This window comes from Anabrus simplex, chromosome 1, assembly GCF_040414725.1.
Source record: "Anabrus simplex isolate iqAnaSimp1 chromosome 1, ASM4041472v1, whole genome shotgun sequence".
Taxonomy (NCBI): Eukaryota; Metazoa; Arthropoda; class Insecta; order Orthoptera; family Tettigoniidae; genus Anabrus; species Anabrus simplex.
In genome coordinates, this window is record NC_090265.1 from 1,470,372,511 (window position 1) to 1,470,398,855 (window position 26,345).

Here is a 26,345-nt window from a genome sequence, read left to right on the forward strand (position 1 = left end):
TAGTAGTTATGTAAGAAGTTATTAAATTTCCGATCACTAATGTCTTATACATTGTTACCGTACCGCATATAATCACCGAGATATTTAATGAATTAGGATTTTTGTTACTAAGTCATGTCAGCGCCGAGTCACGAGAAAATGGGTAAACAGAATTGAGTGAAAATAGGTATGTAAAGTCTGAGGATAAGTAACTACAGTCTACGATATAAATAATTTTGTTAGACGCCCTAATATCACAGAGTCGAAAGAAAACTTATGTGAAGGCCTGCAATATAGAAAGCTCATAAACTTTATCAACAATAACATTACATTGACCATTGTTTGTTGTGATGTGCTTTTTGTCTTCTGTTTCCATTCATCCCCGATAGATAGGATTACTGCAGCGTACCGAGCTTTTTTAATTTGATTTACGTCGCACCGACACAGGTAGGTCTTATGGCGACGATGGGATAGGAAAGGAATAGGGATGTTAAGGAAGCGGCCTAGGCTTTAATTAAGGTACAGTCTGGTGTGACTGGTGTGAAATGGGAAACCACGGAATACCATCTTCAGGGATGCCGGCATTGGGGTTCGAATCCACTAACTCCCGGATGCAAGCTCACAGCTGCGCGCCTCTAACCACTCGGCCAACTCGCCTGGTCGTACCGAGTGTAACAGCCTGCCTGTGTATTAGCGGGAAGTAGCTGGGGAGTGAGATAACTTTCTTCTTTAGCTTGCCATTCCTCTGGTTCATACATTTTCTGATTTTACTGGTACGTAATACACTGGTTCATCATAGTATTCGAGCTATTCAATCCCTACTCTGAGGCACTGGTTGGAATGAGTAATAATAATAATAATAATGGAATAATGACAGAGGAGTGTTCATGGCAGTCTGCGAAATGGTTAATCCAGCTCTGGACTTTGGACTGTTAGATCGGCACCACAGTACTGTTCGTTAAAAATGAGAAAGTGTGCAGTTTTTCATTTGATCGAATATTTTATATGATAACATTGCTTTCAATCGCTACATTCCTACTGACGTTTTTGTAATGATCTATGTTGAATTCAGTTAGGAAAACCACCAAGCCAGTCTTTCTGAGAATCCCGTAGCGAAGCACGGGTACATCAGCTGGTTGTAAATATTTTCAAGTTCCAGATATTAAAATTCTGGCATTAAGACAAAGATACCGCCATGAACCAAACTGATTACTACATTTCAACTTAACTGAATTCCTTCCTGAAACGTTATACCTTTCATTAGACGATCCATGTAAACTGTGAACAACAAAGTTGAAAGATTACAGCTTTGTCTAACCCCCTTAAGTACCTTGAACCAAAAACTCATTTCAACAACATTTCTCAGCGCAGTCCAATTGTCAGCATACACATGCCTTTGAATCCTTGAAATAATCGAACATTAACATATTTATGACTATTGCTCTCGTAGGATTTTTAAAATTACCCAGCGCATATTGAAAAACGTTTCTTCCTATCTTTATTAATCAAATTATCCTCCAGGCTTGGTTTTCCCTCGGATTCAGGCAGGGAGCCGTCCTGTTCCACATCGAGGGCAGTGTCCTGGAGCGTGAGTTTTGGTACGGTGTATACAGCTGGGGAAGGAGGACAAGTACCTCACCCAGGCGGCCTCACCTGCTATGCTGAACAGAGGTCTTGTGTGGGGCATGGGAAGATCTGAAGGGAAAGGGAAGGAATAGGGAAGGAAATGAGCATGGCCTTAAGGTAGGTACCATCCCGGCATTTGCCTGGAGGAGAGGTAGGAAATCATGGAAAAAACACTTCGAGGATGGCTGAGAAGGGAATCGAACTCTCCTCTACTCAGTTCATCTCCCGAGGTTGAGTGGACCCCTTTGCAGTACTCGTACCAATTTTCAAATTTTGTGGCAGAGCTGGGAGTCGAACCCGGGTCTCAGGGGGTGGCAGCTAATAACACTAACCACTACACCACAGAGGCGGACATATTGAACATATGATTGCGAAATACATTCGGAGTATTAATTTTTGTGTGGCTGGTACAACCTTTCTCAGGCAGAACGTCCGAGGAAGGCAGGCGGCGTCTAGTGCGTAAATAACATGACGTGTATTCTGTGTGAGATATACGGAAGCATAGAGACGGTAATAATGCCCACTGCCCAAGACATTTATTTTAACAGATAACGGTTCAAATAACTCAACCTATCCAGGAATCGAACTCGAAACACATTGGATCGTAGCCTAGCGCACTACCACCCAGGCAAGGAAATGGACGTTCCCAAAATGGGACAGTGGTTTCAGATCGAGTTTCCTCCTGAATCCATTAATAAGCCTGACGTTGTTGAGCTATCGAGTTTAGTACGGAGAACGAGAAATAATTTATTATTTACTTTACATTGTTAGACATGATCGCATCTCCAAAAGTCCTTCGAAGTAGTTAGTGGGAAGTAAAATTAAGAACATTATTAGACGCTCAGGTCGTGAACATATCCTCGGTCGTTCTCGTCACTAAAATCAATTCAATAAATAGATATATGTCCGCCTCTGTGGTGTAGTGGTTAGTGTGAGTAACTGACACCCCCAGAGGGCCGGGTTCGATTCCCGGCTCAGCCACGAAATTTGAAAAGTGGTACGAGGGCCGGAACAGGTTCACTCAGCCTCGGAAGGTTAAGTGAGAAGAGAAGTTTTCGATTCCCTCCTCAGCCATCAACGGAGTGATTTTCCCTGGTGTTCCCCTCCTTCTCCTGGCAAATAACTCCACGGCCGCTTCCTTCCCTCTTCCTTGTCTATCCCCTGCAATATTCCCGTCCCCAGCGCAAGACCCTATTTAGCAGAATTCTGGTATAGGTCACTTGGTCATCTCTTTTGGTGGAGTACTTAAAAGAACACCACCTGAGAGAATACGAGGACATGCCTTTACTTACGATTTGTCACTACACAATCTTAAATAATCAGATATGATAGCCACTTTGCTTACTCTATTTGTTCAACTCCCGCAGATTCTCTCTACTGCGGCTTGATATCCTTTTACCACAATCATCTGATCAGCTGTCTTCTGTCGTGGAGTGTAGATCATTCACGTTATTTACCTCTCCCACCCTCTCCGTTTTTCAGGATAGATCCAAGTACAAATGGCATGTACAGCAACAGAAGATAATGCGCATAATGAACATTTTGACTGATGGCATAGATGAGACACTAAGACAGTATCGACTTAACTGACAAAGAGCGGGTATTGTCAGATTAAATAACGCAGGCCTTCGGTATAGGACACTTAGTTGCATTTAGCTATAACATAAGGATAATTGAAACATGCTATTGAGAAGGAGATCCATTTAAAGGGTTTTCATGTTCTCGAGCAGATTTGTCAAAAACAGCCTTTAGTGACTTTCGCTCTCATTTTCGCCACGATTAGATTAGTCCTCTCATCACGTCAGTTGTATCCATGCTTTGAGTGCAGATTGACACTGCATGAATAAAGGCTGCGTGTTTCGGATTTATACACTAAATAGAACATGCCCATTGCAGCAATAACAATAATAATGCCGCTTTTGTCGTGTAGTGGTTAGAGTGATTAGCTGCCACGCCCCGGAGGCCCGGGTTCGTTTCCCGGCTCTGCTACGAAATTTGAAAAGTGTTCAAGGACTGGGATGGGGTCCACTCAGCCTCGGAACTTCAACTGAGTAGAGAAGCCATCCTCGTAGTGGTTTTCCATGGTATCCCACTTATCGTCCAGGCAAATTCCGGGATGAAATGAAATGTCGTATGGCTTTTAGTGCCGGGATATCCCAGGAAGGGTTCGGCTCGCCAGGTGCAGGTCTTTCTATTTGACTCCCGTAGGCGACCTGCGCGTCGTGATGAGGATGAAATGATGATGAAGGCAACACATACACCCAGCCCCCGTGCCATTCCAATTAAGGTTAAAATCCCCGACCCGGCCGGGAATCGAACCCGGGACTCTCTGGACCGAAGGCCAGTACGCTGACCGTAGAGCCAACGATTCGGACAATATCGGGATGGTAACTAACTTAAGGCCACGGCTGCTTCCTTCCCTCTTCCCTGTCTATCCCTTCCGATCTTCCTGTCCCCAAACAAGGCTCCAGTTCAGCAGGGCAGGTGAGACTATCCTGGGTGTGGTACTGGTCCTCCATCCCAGTTGTATCTCCGACCCATAAACTGACATTCCAGGACACTACCCTAGAGGCGGTGGAGGTGGTATCTCTCGCTGATTCCGAAGGAAACAACCAACCCTGGCGGGTAAACGGATTAAGAAAGAAACTAATAATAAGGAGAAGAAGAAGAAGAAGTAGAAGGAAAAGGAATAACGTAAACTACATCCTCTGGTTTGCAACACAAAAATGAATGTTATCACCTGTGTTTCATTATTAGATCAAAACGAACTCCGTACCTCAGTTAGAACCAAAGATACGATTGCTTCAAAGAGACAAAAAATTGAAAAATCAAATAATTTGAAAAAGGCGGACAAATCTGTGCATGAATACCTTTCAGTTTAAAAAAATGAAGGAAATCGACCGGATAGAATGGCCGGACTGACTTGAGTTTAGTTTTCATAATTTTTGAATATATAGATGAAAATAATAATAATAATAATAATAATAATAATAATAATAATAATAATAATAATAATAATAATAATAATAATAATAATAATAAAACACAGGTGATAACATTCATTTTATGTTGCAAACCAGAGGATGTGGTTTAAGTTACTTCTTTTTCTCCTGCCGCTTTCCCCACACCAGTGTGGTAGCGGGTGTGATTGTATCGCAAATGTGGATTTAACTCTGATTTTAGGGCCGGATGCCCTTCCTGGCGCCATCTCTATATGGGGGGGATGTAATGAAAGTTGTGTGTTTATGTGGTGGTTGGTAGATGTGTTATCTGAATATGTAGAGAAGTGTGTTGCGACAAACACAAATACTTAGTCTCCAAGCCAGAAGAATTAATCAGACGCGATTAAAATCCCTGACGTGGCTGGAAATGGAACTCAGGATGCTCTGAACCGAAGACCTGTACATGTGTTTATGAACATTGTCGTACTCCACTGTAGGAATGTATGTTTGCATGACGTATTTAGGCACTCCAGCAGTGTAATGTATTTACAGAAAGATTCAGTTCCATTAACACCTACACATAGGTAAATGAACGCAACGGAAATAATTCTAATAGACTGCATATCTGTATGTGGCTGAGAGGCATGAGTTGTTTTAAGGAAAGTAATGGATAGGAAGAATATTGTCGGATACGCGCCATTCCTCGCGCAGTGATGATATGATTTCTCTCATGCCGTGTATTTCTTTTTTTGCTAGCGGCTTAAATTCGCACTGACACAGATGTTAATTAATTAATTTCCAACACAAAATATTCAGGTAGTAAATTTAAGGGGAAAGGCGAGAAAAGGTATTGCCTTTCCACGTCTGAATACAATATCAAAAGAATCAAAACCTAACCTTGTTTTCATTTAAACATTTCTCCCGGTGGATTGTTACCCAATTTCCAGAAGCCTGTAAACTAAGAATGATGCGAAGTCTTTCCAGTTGCAGAATATTGAAATCGTTTCGTTTACTGTATTATTATGAATAAACACCACACAAAATCTTACAATACGGTAAAGATATTAAGGTTCCACGGGCAAACCTTGTACACTATTCCATCATCCGTTGACACAACACAATGTTATTCAATTTCTACAAAAGACAGTAATATATAAAATGATCTCACCCACTTCTGATTGTTTTAATATTAATAAATTATTATACTTTGAGTAGTGTATTTCATATCACGTGCATTTCCTATTAGGTATGTCGTCTTGGACGATTTGCTGTAATAATGTTTTCTACGATACATACTTTTTCTTCTTAATTTTAAAAATTTGTGTTGTTTGAGGGTGTTTTCCTTTTTTCATTCTCGACATTTTTAAAGCTGATGAGCGTTCCTGCATCAGTTTTCATTATTGGGTATAGAGCATTCCTTTCTCAGTAACATAACACATTAAGAGCAGTATTTCCGATGGAATTATGCAGTGTTTAGATATCTTTCGGTTCAAACAAATTTTATAAATTGTTTTCACATATTTTTTGTCTTTTTTTTTTATCAGGACTCATACTTTCCAAATTTTTATATTAGAGGCAAAAGGCATAAAGACCAATATATTTTAAAAGCAAATGTCAAGAATCCCTATTTGGAAAGTGGGTGTTAAGAAGGTGCAAAAATCATTATTATGAAAATGAAGCTTACGAAGATTTACATCAATAAACCTGCAAGTAAGACAACGTTATTTTAGTTCTGCTATAACATTCTGTGTTTTCGACAAGGTGCCCTTTACCTCCGGGACACAGATATCTAGGTCACTACCCTACCGGGAAGATTACGAGTAACTAAGCTGGTTGCATTAAAAAAAGGTGAAGTTCACATTAACATAAACTTTAACTCCTCAATTACTGACTGCAGTTTTTATTGCCACATTATGTATGTGGTAGTCAAAGGCATCCAGTGAAAAGTGGGACCGCTTGACTTAATTGTTCTAAAGGGGATACCTAGAGTAGTTATTAAGACACCCAGTATCTAGATTGAAGGTTACGGGATCAATTCTTGACTCCGTTACAATTTGACAAGGCTTAAACAATGAGAGCGATCTGCATCAGTAAATTTATTGACACGGTAATGACAGTATTCTGGCACGTCAGCTCCTCTAGTGTCCGGCTCCATGCCTAAATTGTTAGCTGGCATGCCTTTGGTTCTAGGGCCCCTGGTTCGATTCCCGATTGCGTCGTGAATGTTAACTTTATTTGGTTAATTCCTCTAGCTTCGGTAGGTTGGTGTTCGTGCCGCCTTCAGCATTAGAATTCTTATCAGGTAGGATCCCATCCTACAGACGCGCAGGTTGCCTGTACGGCGTCTACTTGGAAGACCTCCACTAAGCCCATTCGGAGGCCACACGCCATGCTTAGTTTCTCGTGAAATCCTCATACTCACTAACGTCACCTTCATTGCGTTATCTATTCTTTGTGGCCATTTTACCACTTAATTATTGATTTGGCTGCGTTTTACACCCGGATGCCTTTGATGGCGTTTCACATTCGAATTCCGGCGAATTAATTTAGGATGCCACTCGGACACAGTTTTCGTGGCAGGAAGGATGCTCGGTATTGAACCTTCTGATAAGTCCGAAATTGTACCATACAAGAGCGTGTAAATATGATCTTCACTTCAATTATTATTGATTATTATATCTAGTGACTCGATTATGCTAAGTTTAATGAATTTTCAAAATTAAAATCGTGACCAGAATTTATCTACGTGTACCCCTACTTAGAAATCTGAACGGAACTGTCACACAGCCCAAATTTTTTAAGTTTATATTACAAATATAAAACTTTCGGTGATATCTACGCCGACTATCCACGGTAATACGTTAAAAGTAGTTTGTATTATCGTTTTGAATGACATGATTTGATCAATTTGAGACTTGAGACGAGATCACCATCAATACAATATATATTATATAGCAAACGTACGCAATCAGTTTGTATTGCGTTCACGAGACCTGAATCTGGATATAAAATAGTATGTGTTTTGTTGGCAAGCCTGATTAAAGACAGAGTGTTAAGGAAATAAAATTCATATGACATTCCTCTTAATTTTGTCATCAATAGTCAGTTACTAGTCTACTTCGTGGAAGTGAGGGTCTTTCTCAGAAATATTTTCTCTGAGAGGCCTGTGTCGTGTATTTAGGGTGGCATTATAAAGCTATCAGTACAAATTTTATTATAGCGTGAGCAGAAGTTTGTAATAAAACAAACACAAGGTATTTCGAACGCATTAAACTTCCCATTATTATAACACATGTATGGTTAAAAAATATATTTCTATTGCTTAAGGCACCCATCACAAAAAAATAGGAAGCCACATTTTATAAACATTTTTGAAGCTGAAATACTTTCCAGATTAAACTGTATTTTAAACAATATTCAACATGAAATCCCTTCACAGTTTATTGTTAGTAAGAATAAGCTTTACAGAATTTCAACTGAAAGACCTTCATGGACTATAGATTACAAAATGTTCGTCGTTACACTCTGCTGGTTCCGTGTTTTCTTTAACCATGGCCGGTCTTCACTTTCCTTAATCAACTCTTATTTTTGATTAATTAATTTTTCATGTGTTTTCATGGAAGTAATTGCTCGATACCTTAGGTAGGCTATATGATTCTTTTTATGTACATAATTCTAGCCTCTTCAATCTTTAATGATCGGTTGGCTCCTTACACAATTCTACTTCCCTCTTTCATGTAATGGAACTCACTGATCGCAGATGTATTTAAATCCATTGGTGGCTTATTATATTTATGAGATTCTGTTCATAATTGCTAGCCCTCCGGTTTTTTAATGGTCCCTGCGAATTTCCATTGATTTTATTTAGCATTCATTTATAATACCTTTTAGAATTTCCATTAATTAGAAAGCACCATAGCGGATGAATATCTTATAATGATCGTTTATTTCTAATTAATGGAAGTGGCAGTTTTATTGATGTACTGTATTCTGTACAGAACGAAGTTCGTATTGGTTATGAATGGCTAATCAAGATAATTTGAAATTTTCTTCCTCTCATGATGGCAATCGTCAAACAAATTACAGCAATTAACTTACAGGCACAATAAGTTCAGTGATGTATTCAGCCTGACTGACATTCCTGAAGATGACGTAACGGGGTGTATTGAAGTACTTCTTTAAATATTCCAGGAAGCTGTAATAATTTCACAGTATTTAAAATAAACAAGTGGTAGGCAGTTTCCATGAAGCCAGACAGTAATCTAATTGCGATTAAATTGATTTCTCCTAAAGTTACACTCTGACAATATAAAACAGGAAAGGGAGACACAAGATAGAAAAATAGGAATAATTCCATACTTTTAGTCACCAATACGTGCCACTTCTCAAGTAGCTAGGATGCTGGCCAACACAAAATGGGATCTGAATATAGAGATAAGAACCAGAATCGACAGTGCAGAAAATGTGCTTCTGAAATTCAAACATGCTGTATGGAATCGTAACTTACCATTTGAAGCTCGTTTGCGTGTAGTGAAACGTTGTGGGCGTTACATTGTCGAAGGCTGCCCACTAAAGCCTTCATCAGTGAATCAATTGCACATTTTTGAAATTAATGTGAATGTATGGTAAAGTGTTGAAGATCACATCGTAGACCTCGTTACGAACAACGTACTTCTCCGTCAAGTCCAGCTCAATGGCTAAATGGTTAGCATGCTGGTCTAGGCCACAGGAGTCCCGGATTCGATTCCCGGCGGGGTCGGGTTTTTAACCATAATTGTTCGTTATTTTTCCGTCATGGGGTGGAGCCATACAAATCTGAGAAAAGCAGGAAAACAGTATATCGTCGTTGCCGGGAAAAAACCTCCTACATGATAATATTGTTGGAGATATACTAACCCGCAGCACACACATTATGAAGAGCGAGAATGCCTTGACAATTTTCACACAATATTGCCCCTTAGATGACAGAATCTTTTCGGCCGAATTTCTCAGCTAAAATACTTCACATAGAAGGTTTTGTCGCGGCAGGGACGATATTTCGATCACATCTTCCGAAATAATAAATACAGCAAATGAAACGGATAACAGAAGGAAATATAGAAGGTTTCGGTACTACATCTAACGAAGTACTGTGAATCCTGAGAGGATTGACACCTCTTGTTGCAGCAGAACAGAGTGCGAATTTACGTAAGGGATTTGAAATGAAATAATTGAATTTAGCTTTCATAGTTGAAAGTTAGTGTGACATCAGAGTTGTATCACGTGCAGCTATATTTTTTGGAAAATAAACTTATTCGACAGTTAAAATTTTAACTTGATGGAAGTTGGGCGAATAATCCACCAGAATGGTTGATAATCTTGAAAGTATTGAATCACTTGGTACATTGGTAACGAAGGACAAAATCTCGTGGAAAGTCACGGTATTCACTGACAATGGAATGACAAAAGACTCATTAAAATATATCGATGGCTTTCTTTTAAAACCTCGTATGTCCAAATGTTCTTCCTACCCATTATATTCCTTAAGACTGGTCACGCCTCCCAGTCATATATTTGTATACAGTCCATCAGAATAATTTTCGCTGTGTTCATTTTCCTTTGCTAACGTCTAAAGGAAAATGGACCTTACCGTACCGTATTGTAGGGATGTTGATTGCGTGGCAAATTTACACACTCCTACAGTATAATGTATTTAAGGTTCATTTTCCTTTACAACCTGGCAGAGGAAAATAACCATAACGAAAATTATTCTTTTGGATTGCATATAAATATGAGACTGGGATGCGTGACCAGTCTTAAGGAATATAATGGATAGGAAGAGTATTCGGACTTACGAGGTTTTTAAAGAAAGCCATCGATATTAACAACTACAACTACCTTATTCCCCAAATCAAAATGAAAACGACGATACTTGCATGTAACAACTAGAAAATTGAGTTCATCTGGATTAAGTCCAACGCTGGGAAATGAGATAACGAGCTGACGAATCGTCCGGCCAAGTAAGCAGAGCACGACATTCCCGTGCTGGGGTTAATGAGTTCATAGTACAATTCAATAAACCGTTCACATTTTTAAGAGTATCGTGAACAAATGATGCGTATGATCATTTGCCCACGTTAATGAATATCGTCTGACAGTGATCGTTTTGAATGTATTCTAATAATTCCACCCATGACCTTTGTTTCCTTGTAACGAAATTATTGGGTGCTATAGCATAATTCCGGAAAGTATTTTGATTAATGAACTGAGAGTTAAGGGCTTACTATACTGACAAAGTGAAATGGATCAAACGAGGATGACCCATTAAAGTGCATTAACAAATACAACTACTATATTCCCCAAATAAAAATGAAATGGCTACATACATACATACCCTTGTGAGACAGACTGACTTTCCGAACGTTAATTAACACGAAATTACGGCACAATGACACAGAACCTGACAAATTCAGAGACAATCTTCATCGTTTCAAGATTTTAGATAGTCAAAGATGTTTATGCAAAGTCAGTAGTCAAACAGGAATCATAACAGTGCATTATGCAACAAGCCTATAATGGCAATAATAAAGACACGATTATGTTTGTAAAACAAGCAAAGCTAGTTTTATAATTTATATACAAGTATCTTAATATACCATTATATGCGAGTTGCACACGACTGTTTATGCTCGACGATAATTTTAACTCTGTTTTTGAATATTCATAAATTTCTGTCGAGATATAGCTTGAGAGTTGAGTTTACTGAACAGAGCGCAGAGCGCATGCGCTGGGTTATTCATTTTCCGCGAGTGGATCAGAGAACATGACTGTGTCATATCGTCGCTTCACCGGTAACAGGTTGTAATCCACAAAGCTCTTCCTATCGATTATTCTCCTGAAGACTGGTCACGCCTCCCAGCCACATATCGATGGCTTTCTTTTAAAACCTCGTATGTCCAAATGTTTTTCCTACCCATTATATTCCTTAAGACTGGTCACGCCTCCCGGTCATATATTTGTATACAGTCCATCAGAATAATTTTCGCTGTGTTCATTTTCCTTTGCTAATGTCTAAAGGAAAATGGACCTTACCATGCCGTATTTTAGGGATGTTGATTGCATGGCAAATTTATACACTCCTACAGTACAATGTATTTAAGGTTCATTTTTCCTTTAAAAATTGGCAGAGGAAAATGACCATAACGAAAATTGTTCTTTTGGACTGCATATAAATATGAGACTGGGAGGCGTGACCAGTCTTAAGGAATATAATGGATAGGAAGAGTATTCGGACTTACGAGGTTTTTAAAGAAAGCCATCGATATGGATATGCAGACCATCAGAACAATGGCCGTTGTGTTCGTTTTCCTATGCGGGCGAGTAACCGAAAATGAACCTAACATGCATTATACAATAGGAGTGCGTAAATACGTAATGCAATCATACATTCGTATAGTACGGTACAGTAAGGTTAATTTTCCTTTACACATGGGCATAGGAAAATGAACACAACAAAATTTGTTCTGATGGACTGCATAACCATATGTGGCTGGGAGGCGTGACCAGTCTTAAGGAGAATAGTCGATAGGAAGAGCTTTGTGAATTACAAACTTTTACCGGTGAAGCGACGATATGTATTCAAATCTTTGATAGAATATTATCATAACCTAGCTTTATTTCAAATGCAATTTGTTGATTGTGCATTTGGTGAAGTGAATTTGCGGGAATGTGCCGTGTGGTTGTGGAATATTGGAAGTAGAAGGTGCATTGCTGTTAATATGTGTTTCCGACATGTTGATTTTGGAAACAAGTGCGAAGCTAGTGCGTTGTGCGCATGTGCGATGCTATCCTTAACTAATTTGTAAAAATAGTTGTTTCGTAATGAAAATCTGATCTGTGATTAGTGGAGAACATAATTATATCATAATGCAAATCTGAACTCTGATTGGTGGAGAACCTGTATCATAATGAAACTTGAACTATAAGGAGCCTCATTAAGATTCAGTTTTCTACAATATAATATTTATATTTCGGCATCGTCGAGCATAAAATTATTTAAAGCAATTCTTAGGTTTCATGAACCGAGTAGTCTTTCAAAAACTGTGGAAAACGCACATTGTTTCGTTTATATTTAAATGCACATCACAACAGCCATCGAGTTATGAATAAATCTCACAAGTAGTTAGGAAGTTAATTTTTGTAATATGATTACTCAAAGCATGTATTAGTACTGTCATATAATGGGGCATGCTGTGAATAAATAGTTAGGTAAAAGCTCATACACATGGATGTAGTCACTAAACAAATCATTTGTTTACTTCCGCCACTTGCTGTACTGGGTTTATTTTATGACGTTTAAGAGAATGATTAATTTTCACATCATTTGATCCTTTCCTTTCTTTTGCCAATATATTTGTTCATTGAAATATCGGAACTCTTCCCTTTCTGACTACAATTAATTGATTATGGTTGTCTAGTTATACCATACCTTACAATAGCAACCACCACCAGAATAACAACATTTTTGTTATGTACCTTTTTATTCACGAAGACACTAGCAGATAATATTATCTGTATAGACAAAATATATCTATCCTTTAGATAGCAATGGACTAATTGTTCTATTTCTAGTCAAATCCCAAGAAGCGAGTGTGATGTTATAGTTCCCGTCAAACATACGGAAGTACTGGTTGATGAGAATCTTGAATTATTTCAAAGTATTATTGCAATAAAATTAAGAGCAACAATCATATACTCTATATCAAAGGAAAGCTGTTCCACGTGTTGATTTTCAAATACATCCTCGAGTTTCGGTGATCTCGAAGCGCCGAGTGTTTCGTACCATTTCGTTTCCTAGAGTTACCAAAATTCTAATACGGTGATCTTGGCAGTATAGAAAGGTCAACTGTTCGTATTTCCGCACTTAATTTAATGGCATATGGCCTCCGGAGAGGCCTGGTGCAGGTCTTTTTCCAGTAGAGGGCCAATTAGGCTACCTGCAAGTCTGTGAAGAGAAGGCCCTACCTAGGATGATTTCTAATGTTGAATACGCCACAAACACCCAGCCCCCGAGCCACTGGAATTAACCTATTAAGTTTAAAATCCCCGACCCGGTCGGGAATCGATCCCGGGACCCTCTGAACCGAAGGCCAGTACGATGACCGTTCAGCCAACGAGTCGGACATGTTTTCACACTGAAATTCGGGTAAGATCATGCCGTAATTTAGAGTACATTTTAATCATTTATACGAGACTAAGTAATTACCGCGATGTACCGTACATAGCAGTTATATATCTGGCAAGTAATTAATTGCAAGCTAATGAAATTTAGCAGCATATTCGGTTGTATGTTTCTTGTTTACCACTAATGACACAAATTAGCCACTAAAAATCTGCTCGTTGTGCTCTGACATATTTTAAACATCTATGGCTTTCAGTGTGAGTCATTCAGTTAAATAATCGATCTACTAAATGTTCCTCGTCCCGAACAAAGTTCAATTAACCTCGGCTTTGATTAATGACCTCAACTGTTAATCATTTTTAAATCAAGTGCTGTGATTAATGAGGCCATGATTTAATTCAATAAACGTTTGAAAGTTTTAAAAGTCTCATGAAAAATTGACGTGTATATATGATCACTCGCTCACGTCAGTGAATATCCGTTGACAGTGGTCGTATTGCATGTATTGAAATGATGCCACACACGACCTTGTATTCCTTATGTCGAAATGTATCCGTCACCATCCATTACCAACTTCTCTAACGCTTGTTCGATAATATGGTAGTGCTACATGGCAACAGGAAGATAAGTAAATTTCTGTCTGCCACTGCAGCCCAAGAGAAAGAGTATTATGTAATTATATTTGAGGTTTCGAATTTCGACTCTCCGCTGACTTCAAAATCCTGGAAATTGCTTCAGAAGTCTGGAACAGGACGTCTGCTTGGATAGTCCAAATGAGAATGTTTCGTTTCATATCACCTGGGATAAATTTCATATAATCCCAGACCGAATGCAAGGTGTTTGTAATCTGCGTTACGGCAGCTGCAGTATAGGAGGCGCGCACATAGTTATTGACCTTGCGAACAGGCTGTACGTGTTCTACCCGGCAAGCATGGGTCACCAGACTGAATCTCAGCTATTAACATTGTGAGACAGTTATCATTGCAACACCATATTATCGTACGTGAAAGTTCTGATTTCGAACCTCCGTGGCCCAGACGGCAGCGTGTCGGCATCTGACCGCTGGATACCGTGGTTCAAATCCCGGTCACTCCATGTGAGATTTGTGCTGGACAAAGCGGAGGCGGGACAGGTTTTTCTCCGGGTACTCCGGTTTTTCCTGTCATCTTTCATTCCAGCAACACTCTCCATTCTCATTTCATAGCATTTATCAGTCATTAATAAATCACTTTGGGAGTGGCGACCCCATCGTACTACTAGCCTATATCTGCTTCATTCATTACATCCCTGACCCGGTCAATGACTGGAATACAGGTTGTATGTTTTCATTTTCAGAGTTCTGATTTCATCTTAATGGTCGTGTGAACAGGCATAACTCTCGCTATTGGTGTGCAGAAAATCCTAATGGTGTTTATGAAGTCCCTCATTATGAAAGGAATTAGATTAGGCGAAGCTTTATCTAACCCTGTAGTAATTAAGAGGGGAATTCCTCAAGGCAATATTATTGGACCTTTATGTTTTATTATATATATATAACTGTGACATGTTTAAAGAGTGTAATCAGAGATAAGTCTGTTTGCAGATTATGTTATTTTGTACAGAGTAATAAATACATTACATAATTGTGAGCGGCTGCAACGAGACCTCGATAATGTTGCGAGATGGACAGCAGACAATGGTATGTTGATAAACTGGGTTAAAAGTCAGGTTGTGAGTTTCACAAATAGGAAAGTCCTCTCAGTTTTAATTACTGCGTTGATGGGGTGAAAGTTCCTTTTGGGGATCATTGTAAGTACCTAGGTGTTAATATAAGAAAAGACCTTCATTGAGGTAATCACATAAATACGATTGTTAATAAATGGTACAGACCTCTGCACGTAGTTACGTGCGTGTTTAGGGGTTGTAGTAAGGATGTAAAGGAGAGGGCATATAAGTCTCTAATAAGACCCTAAATAGAGTATGGTTCCAGTGTATGGGGGCATCACCAGGATTACTTGATTCAAGAACTGGAAACAAATCCAAACAAACGTACCCTCGCTCTCAAATCTAACTGTGTGCGAGTTTCAGTTGTGGGATAGACTAAAAGAAAAAGTGTATCAAACAATTCCTTACACATTGGAATTAACAAACATTACAGTGGCACTCGCTTCAACCAGAATGTGGTTACCAGATACAGTGCCTGTATAACCCAAGAAGGACGACGCTTCCAGTATATATAATAAGGTAAGATTTCATGTAAGATAAGATATATACGCTGGCAGGGTGGCCGCACGCAACGTAAATTCGGCTAAGGCAGCTTCCATAACGCAGAGTACAAATACCGAGCGTTCGGTCTGAGTTTATATGAGAAACCATGTCCCTCTATGAGTCATCCAATGGGTTGTTTTTGCGGTTTGACTGTTTCATACTCCAACCGATGTCGTAATGAAGTGTAAGACTGATTCCTTCCCTAACATAGTTCAAGTTCATGCGCACATACTCGGATAGACATCATATCTACACATGTCATTTAAGGGATAGAACCCATCCATCCATTATCTAAAGGCTAAGCCTTGTCGCTGTAGCCACATCCCACGGTCTTCAGCAGTCCTTTTCATCGTGACATAGGAAGCAAAACCCAGCTGAGTGCTTATGTTTCTAAGGTATGAGAGACGTGGTCTTCCTCTCGACTTCTTCCCTAGGACCTTTCCTTCGAAGACATTCTGTAGAAAGGTGTCATGTCGTAGGACGTGTCCAAAAAATTAAGCTTTCCTTTGCTCTATTGAATAAATTAAGGTCCGTTTCTCATTAACTTCATTCAAGATTTGTATATTAGTCTTTCTTTCGTCCAACTCGTCCCTATCAGTCTTCTCCAGAATCACATTTCAGCAGCTTCTAGTGTTGATTGTGCTGGTTTTCCCGAAGTCCAGGTCTCACAACCGTAAGTTAGCACACTCCAAACAAAGGTTTTAACAAATTTCTTCCTGGTTTCAATTCCTATGTGCTTATTTACAATATATTTTTCCTGTTATGAAACACTTGTTTTGCCATAGCAATCCTTCTTTCGACTTCTGTCAGGCACTGATTATCATTGGTACTAACACAACCCAGATAACAAAATTCTTTCACCTGATCTATTTTTTCACAGCATAATTTAATGTTTGTTTTCAATTCAGTCTTCTTCTTTTGAACGACCATCCCTTTCGTTTTCTTTGTGTTTATTTTTAGCCTGAACTTCTCTAACGTGTTGTTTAGTATACCGAGCATCCTAGTCATTTTGTGCTCTGAATCAGCTATCAATGCAATATCATCTGCAAAGCGAATACTATGAATTTGTTTACCATTAACATTTATCCCTTTGGTTTTTCCTTTTACTGTTCTAATAGCGAAATCTATGAAAATATTAAAAAGATAAGGTGATAAGGGACAGCCTTGCCGCACTCCTCTTCTTATTCTTACTTCTCTTGTCGTTCCATAGATGTTTATTTCTGTGCTTTGGGCTCTATATAGGTTAAAAAGAAAACATCTGTTCTTCCACTCAAGACCCAACGTTCTCAGGGTTTGAAACAATAACTTCCAGTCAACTTTGTCGAATGCTTTCTCTAAATCCACGAAAGTTACATAAGTTTTCCTGTTAACTTCCAGTCTTCTCTCCAGGATTTGACGCAGAGCAAGAATTGCTTCTCTAGTACCCTTACCTGCTCTGAAGCCATATTGGTCGTCATGTAAATTCTGTTCGATTTTCCTGCTCATTCGACCTTGTATTGTAAGTAGGATTTTAGAAGCATGGAATATAATGGCTATTGTTCTGTAATCTGAACAGTTCTTGGCATTTCCTTTCTTTGGAAGTGTTATTGTCCGGCTCTTTATGAAATCAGGTGGTATGATTCCTTCTTGATAGCAGTTTGTAATGATATCAAACAATCTCTCTTTCATGATGTCTCCATAGTTCTTTAGGAGCTTTGCTGAAATGTTATCAACACCTATGGCTTTTGTTTCCTTTAATAAGTGTAGAGCTATATTAAACTCACTTTTTGTAATTCGTGAGCCTTTTCTGTCTACCTCAATCGGGCTCTCACCCTCTACATAATCCCGAATGTTATCTATTTCCTGACCTTTATATAGATATTCAATATATTGCTTCCAGCGGTCACCTACTTCCTCATTTTCAAAAAGAATCTTTCCTGTTTTGTTTTTAACCACATTAATTCTGGTTATTTTCTTGTTCTGAAATGATTTTATTTCAAAATATGCCTTATTAAATGTCCCTGCTTTTAAATATTTTTCAATGTCCTCTACAATTTCAGGGATAGAGTGCACGCAAATTAAGTGAGATAATTGACAAGTTTTCTCTACGAGACTAATGTAAGTGTTACTGATCGGCAACAAAACAGAATCAGAATGAAAATGTATACTTAAGAAGGACCATATTGATTGACTATGACTACATAGCTTGAAGTTACAAGAGTATGGACGACAATTGTTAATTCGAACTTTAATATTACCGTGATCGATAGATCGTGGGTATCCAATATTCGGGAGATAGTGGGTTCTTACCCCATTGTTTGCAGCCCTGAATAATTTTCTCCGTTGTGTCCTATTTTCACACTAGGCTTTAATTTTAATTTAATTTTAATACTTTAATTAAGGCCACGGCCGCTTCCTTCCCGCTCATAGCCCTTTTCTGTCGCATCGTCGCCGTAAGACTTAACTGTGTCGGTGTGACGTAAAGCAAATTTGTAAAACAATAAATAAAAAACATTTAGGGTATTCAAATATTCATAACGGATGTTTTTATTTCCCACACTCCTTAGTAATAAGTGATACAGCGTCCTTAAATAAACATAAAGAATTGAACTAGTTCACAGACGCGGGCACATCATGGCCGAATGTCATTCTGATTCTTTCTGATGATGAATTTGCTTAGCGATTATTGTCAGTGTCTAGGACTGAGCGAGGCATTGCCTAAAATTTCAGTGAAGGCTACGTCATGAAAATGGAAGTCAATGAACTACTGCTGAGTGACTGGTGTAGTTCATGGTAGAACCCCTAGTGCTAATTATGGAAGCAAAATGCCCTGTCCAAATTGTTTTTACTTTTGTTGTGTTGTAAACGTCACATTTTAACTAACACAACTGATAGTAACTATAACAAATTACACTCCCTAGCATCAATCCAGAATTTATATTTATTTGGTTTTTTAATAATAATAATAATAGTAATAATAATAATAATAATAATAATAATAATAATAATAATAATAATAATAATAATAATATGGCTTCAGGTACCGCGAAAACGAATTTCGATTTGATGCTACTTATCTGCCTGCTTATCAGCTTCAACGTTTTATTTTACTTCACCAGATTGGAAATAAAATAATATGTATTAGGTGACCTCTCTCCAGAAATCATTCCTTGCCATTTGACCAAGCCTTTCCACATTATTATCGAAATACTTCCATGGATCCTTCTTGCATTCTATTTGTTTTCTATTTGTTTCGCTCTGCTTTTATCATCCAAGCACAACTTCCCGCCTCTTTCAAGAATATTTTGAGCCATTGTTATGCGACTTCATTTTACGTTTACAAGCTGATCTCTCTTCATTACTCCGTCATTCTCCCATATTTACACACAGTTATTCCCAGAATTCTCTTGCTGTTTCTACTACAGCATCCCTATCCCACCAAATCTCTTTCTATATCATGAACCTGCTTACTGTATAATGTTTGGAACCTTTCACTAATCATATTCACGTATTTCTGTCCAGTTTTCTCATCCTGGGCATTCTCTAGCCAATAATTTGAATTTCTCTATCCTAGACACAGATCAATGGATGCGTATCATATAAAATCTCCGGATTGCTCGCACATTCACATATTCCCTTAATTTCAAAGGCGATTATCTGGTGCCCCTACCCTTCCATGTGTAATGGTGAATAGCGTCGTGCTTGAAGGATGTATTCGTAACTGCTTATCTCATAGTAGCAGAGAAACAATAAACGCTTCCAATTCCTATTTGCTTACATACCTTCCCCACATTTACCGGTCATCTTTTCATATCCTTAAGTTATATTTCCAGCTCGCGTATTGAAATGTAATGCCGTATGGGTTTTAGTGCCTGGAGTGTCCGGGGACAAGTTCGGCTCGCCAGTTGCAGGTCTTTTGATTTGACTCCCGTAGGCGACCTGCGCGTCTTGATGAGGATGTAATGATGATGAAGACGACACATACACGCAGCCCCGTGCCAGTGAAATTAACCAATGATGGTTAAAATTCCGGTCAGTGCCGGGAATCGAACCCGGGACCACTGTGACCAAAGGCCAGCGCGCTAACCATTTAGCCATGGATCCGGACACTCTCGTATTGAAATCGCCTATTAAAACTATCGTATCCTTGCTGCTGAAAATGACTACGATGCCACTCATAAAACTTGTCACCCTCGCATGGTGAATAGGCCGAGATTATTCTTGTCGTAATTCCTTCAACCGCCACATTTACCCAAATCATTCGCTCATTTATGAGCCGAACCAAAGCTGTATTTCATGCAACAGTATTCATGATAAACAGTCGCACCACACACTCTGCCCTTCCCATTGTTACACCTGTTAAGAACAATTTTATAATTTCTCTCTTTCTCGTTACCTCTACTTGCCCGAATATAATTAACTCCCGACACTCACAGGCGCATTTCTTTTTTCTGACCCAGCAAGGTTCGTTCCATTCTCTTTGATTTGTAAGTGCCATTAACACATTTAATAAATGTTGATAGCTCTCCATCGAATTCCATTTCATTCATCAAGTAAATAATAATATAATTATATCGTAAGTTTATATATCTACTATTTAGCTCATTTAAATTGAGCTTATGACTAAATTCAAACAGTTCCATTTCTCTTCTCGTGATTCGTTCCTTTTCAAGAGGGTTAGCGAAGTATTTCTTATGTTCGAATGCTATTAGTTCTGTGAGAGGAAGACCGACCTCGGAATCGGGAACGGCAATCCCATGTGAACCTAACGGCTTCGGCGTCATAAGTGGCTGGTGACATGAGCAGAGCACACTGCTGGAGTCGTTCTTATTCAAATATGATCCCCAGCTTCACATATGCTAAAATCATATTCTTTTGCCGTCTGCAACAGCCGGGCTCTCGACAAGGGGGATGGGGTTGTGCATTTGGCATTCTGACAGCGAGCCCCAATTCCACAGCCCCGTTATACAGTTGAGCTGTGACGCGCATGCGCAATGAACTACATCATCCAACTTCCGCCATCTGACCACTTCGCTGAAGTAAAATAAAAAGTTAAAAAATGAAAATTTCTTTACAGGTATAAAATTTCTTTCTTATTTAAGTGATGCGCGTTTTACATAAGTTCTAGGTGCAGAAACGCACATGCACAGAATATTCCTTTGCTCAGAATAAGCCTTATTCACATTCTATCACGAAGAACTCAGTTTGTACGAAGATAGGAACTTCTGCTGCATTATTTCCGTATTCGTACACTTTTTCCTGTATAGGCTGCATTTAGAAAAATGAACTACATTACGCAGTTAGATTCCAATGATTTTCTGAAGATCATTAATAATAATAATAATAATAATAATAATAGTAATAATAATAATGATAATAATAATAATAATAATAATAATAATAATAATAATAATAATAATAATAGCAGTAACCCATGGCGCATAAACCCAGTCATCTATTGTCCATGAAGATATTAGAATATTGGAGTATATCTGCTTTATCTGATATGAAAATCTCATCTGTTTGTCTCACGAATCTGAGTGAACTCCGTTCCATACCTGAGTCATATATTAAAATCTCTGAACTGATCTGGAATCGAGCCCGCGGCCTTCGGATAAGAGGCAAGCACGCTACCTCTTCAACATGGGACTATTTAAAGTTGTGTTTTACTCTACACTTTGACAGAGCAGCAGTAGCCCACTGTACTCGAGTATATTCTGCGAGGTATTATTATATTTCAATCAATCAATACTGATCTGCATTTAGGGCAGTCGATCAGGTCCCAGATTCCCTATCTGTTGTTTTCCTAGCCTTTTCTGAAATGATTACAAAGAAATTGGGAATTTATTGAACATCTCCCTCAGTAAGTTATTCCAATCCCTAAGTCCCCTACCTATAAATGAATATTTGCCCCAATTTGTCCTCTTGAATTCCAACTTTATCTTCATATTGTGATCTTTCCTACTTTTAAAGACGCCACTGAAACTTATTCGTCTACTAATGTCAATCCACACCATCTCTCCCCTGACAGCTCGGAACATACCACTTATTCGAGCACCCCGTCTTCTTTCTACCAGTTCTTCCCAGCCCAAACTTTGCAACATTTTTGTAACGCTACTCTTTTGTCGGACATCACCCAGAACAAATCGACCTGCTTTTCTTTGGATTTATTCCAGTTCTTGAATCAGGTAATCCTGGTGATGGTCCAATACACTGGAACCATGCTCTAGTTGGGGTCTTACCAGAGACTTATATGCCCTCTGCTTTACATCCTTACTACAACCCCTAAACACCCTCATAACCATGTGCAGAGATCTGTACCCTTTACTTACAATCCCATTTATGTGATTACCCCAATGAAGAACTTTCCTTATATTAACGACTAGATATTTACAATGTTCCCCAAAAGGAACTTTCACCCCAACAACGAAGTAATCAAAACTGAGAGGACTTTTCCTATTTGTGAAACTCACAACCAGACTTTTAACCCTGTTTATAAACATACCATTGTCTGCTGTCCAATGTCGAGGTCACGTTGCAGTTGCTCATCATCTTGTAACTGATTTATTACTCTATACAGAATAACATCATCTGCAAAAAGCCTTACCTTTGATTCCACTTCTTTATTCATACCATTTATTTATATAAGAAAACATAAAGGTCCAATAATACTGCCCTGAGGAATTACCCTATTAATTATTACAGGGTCAGATAAAGCATATGAATGTCTATACATAGATCGTTCACATGACGATATCATGCAAAATAGAGCACTGAATGGAGTATGCTCCTCAAAAACCCTCTACTACCTCCGATCCACTGTTTGGTATAACTAACACTTGGTCAGGTCAGGAACACCCTGCTGCCGTATGTCACAGTAGACGGTACTACCTGCGACTGTCTGGTCGAGGGTCATGATGCCGGTACCAAACCTGACAAACTAGAGAAGAACAACGGCTGAAGGCTGATGAGCTCTCCGTAAGTAGGTTTGATAAAGTCTTTGTGTAGGAAATGGTACATAAATTCGTCATCGTTCAGGGCACTCTCTTGCCTTTGGGACGGAAAACTTCCTCTAACGGCGGATGAACCATATTTGGCCAACCGCATAGAAAGTCCTCAACGACGGACCAGGCGTACGGACATTAAGTCCCTCCTCGGCTAGAATGTCGGACGAAGGCTGCAGTGACTAGGAACCCTTCAATCGTCTTGCATCTGCTGGCCATTGAAAAACAGTTCTTTAGTCATCAAGTACAGTGCGTTTGTTAAAGTGTAGCAACACTCTCACTCAAAAAAGAACCTCGCCCACAGCAGTCTTCCAACAACAAATCGACACTTCCAAAAGTCCTGTGGCGATCAGGATGTTGCGACGGGAGCAGGGTTGTGAAGTCTAGAAGCCTCTAGTGATAACGTGGCACGTAGGCGGTTGATGTGTGATCGGTCGTCTTGCTTAGGATTGTGGCTGTAGAGCAATTCGGTTGGATTGCCACGTCCAGTGGTATCATCTCAATGCGGTCGAGCAAGAATGAAATTATATTTTGCTACATGGAACGTAAGAACATTTAATGATGACCCTTCAAAAGAGAGACAAAAAGGAGAACAGCCCTTGTGGGTAGAGAGTTACGATGATATAATAAAGACATAGTAGTATTCCAGGAGATATGTCTTGCTGAAGAAGGCCAGTTGAATGAAACCGGTGCTGGATACAATTTCTTCCGGAAGGGTAAACCTACCAACGAAGTGCGAATGAGTGGAGTAGGCTTTGCCATCAAGAAGAAGTTTCTCAGAGACCTACTGGAGCTTCCAACTGGAATTAATGACGGCATCATAACATTAAGGCTTCGATTAAATGGCAGTCAGCATTCCAGAGTAATTTGCGCATATGCCCCCATGTTTGACTCTGATGATGACATCAAAGAAACATTCTATTCAGATCTGGATGGCATCCAATCAAACATCAATCGCCTAGACAAAATCACTTTGCTTGGTGATGTTAATGCCAGAGTGTGAAAGGACCACAATGTACGGAATGGTATTATTGGGAAGGAGGGAGTTGGCAGTGAAAACTACAATGGTATTAGACTCCTATCAAAATGTGCTGAACTTGGATTGATAATCACCAACACCATATTTCGCCAAAGGGATCGCTTCAAAACATCATGGAAGCATCCTGGATCGAAACACTGGCACCTTATTGACTATGTAATCGTCCGCAAGCATGATCTACGCGATGTTCTCATCACCGAAGCAATGTCGGGAAGAAATAACTGTTGGACTGATCACCGATTTTTTAGATCAGTGATGTTTGTGTCACTGTCCACCCAGAGGAGGAAACAACAGAAGAACTGCGAACATACTTTTGTCACCGACAAGTTTGGCAATACAGAAATTACTTCAAAATACGGAAAGCAACTTATCGGACTTTGTCGAAGGAATATCAACCTGATGCAACGCAACACTGGGAGAGATCACAGACCACTATTCAAAATACTTGCAAAGAAAAAGTCAGATATAAGACCAGAAAAATCAGGACTATTTTGATGAAAATGGTGAAGAAATTGAAGCATTGATCTCAGAGAACAGAAAATCCTTGCAAGCATGGCGAAGGGACATGAACTCCCACTCTAACAAGCCTAAGTATTGCCAAAGCAAATGTTCAAAGAAAAACTCGTGAGCTCAAGAATGCATGGTGGACACCAAAGGTAAAAGAGTGGCAATATCTAGCAGATAAAGATTCACGACAGTTCTTCCAAGCGACAAAGGAAGATTACGGTCCCACCTCCTTCGGGAGCAATTCCCTTTGGTCCAGTTATAAGAGTACACTTTTAAAAGGTCAATACTCTCTAATGAATGGGTGGAAAAAGTATTCTGAAGACCTCTTGAACCAGGAATCGATTATTGATGAACATGTGTAATGTATATTATAACAATCTACCATCAATGTAGTTACTTACACAGAGATCCGAATCAACGGAGAAGGTAGTCATGTTGCTAGCGTGGAGGAAATGTGACAAATGAAGCAATCCAGACAACGAAAGACACCTGTAAATAAAATATTTGTCTCGTTTTATTACTGTCAAATTGCTACAAATGTAAGGCGAGACGAACTACTGGCATTTATTTCGCCAATTGTCTGATCAGTTCTGGGAAGATATTTTGCTATGATAGAGTCTGTAAGGTCAGTCAATAGAAGAACTCAAGAAAAGTGCTAAGGGATGCCTTCACCTTAAATATGGCATAAGTTAGGAAGGGAGGACTTATTTTTAAACGAGTTTCACTGGAAGAGCTTTATATATACGAGCACATGAATGAACTCAATATGTTACATGTGTAAATATTCCTGATCGGACTTTCCTATTATCCTACAAGTACAATGAACCCGAAGTAGGAAGAAATGCTGTTTAAAACTGATCGTCACAGCATTGTGTAATGTGTATTTTACTTGAGATTGAAAGCTCCCATGAACTTGTTAAACAAAAGTCGAATATTTGGACAAACTCTTTGTTTCATGTCCTTGGTTGAGTGGCACATGCAAGGTGTCTCTATACCTAATTGCCGACATTCATAAGGTCATTAGTGCTGAACTGCCAGAAAAATGAAACGGCACAGAGCTTTCGAGGTTTGTTAGAAGGCACATACTCTAGTGCATGTAATATGGAGGTCTCTGAAGTGAAAGAGAAGCGTTGTTCAAAACGGTATTATTGAGTTTTTATCAAGTGAACATGCATTGGGGAGAAGGATGGTATTCTTTTGACTTTAAATGAAACATATCTGATGCTTGAAGTGCAAACAGGAAATAAGCACAGTTGATGCTCAGCGAGTGAAGACTAAAAATTGGCAAGAGAGAATAAGTGGCATGTGTTCAGTATGCAAAACAAAGGAAAGCAAATTTGATATTTAAAAAAACTGATTGGCGGGGATGTTCAAGAAGATTTTATCGATGAACTACTTAAACCCGCTAGAAAAATATCCGAGAAGAGAGTGTTTGCCTACTATATCGTTAATGTATAGCAAATTGAGACCATGGAAAAAGATGAAATTGCATAGTCGGAATTCGGAAAAATAAAAACATGTCGGAATACTACAAAGGATACAACCGCACACTAGAGGGTCAAGATGTATTTTCAAAATTTCCTTTTGGCTCTCCACCAAAGTGTGCGTTAGAGACAGACATTGCCGAAACATTTGATGAAATATTAAAAGCAACTGGACTCGAACAACAATATCTTCAAATGCTTAGCGGTAAGGAATTTTATAACAAGGCATTCTAAGATTTAATTTAAATGTAAAACACTAATCTCTACTCTACCTACACAGAAATGAAAGCGGTAGGTGCAGCAACGTTCATTAAATTTTTAACAAAAATGGAGAAGCAATTATTTATCCAAGGTGACTTCAACTGGATTGACCCTCTT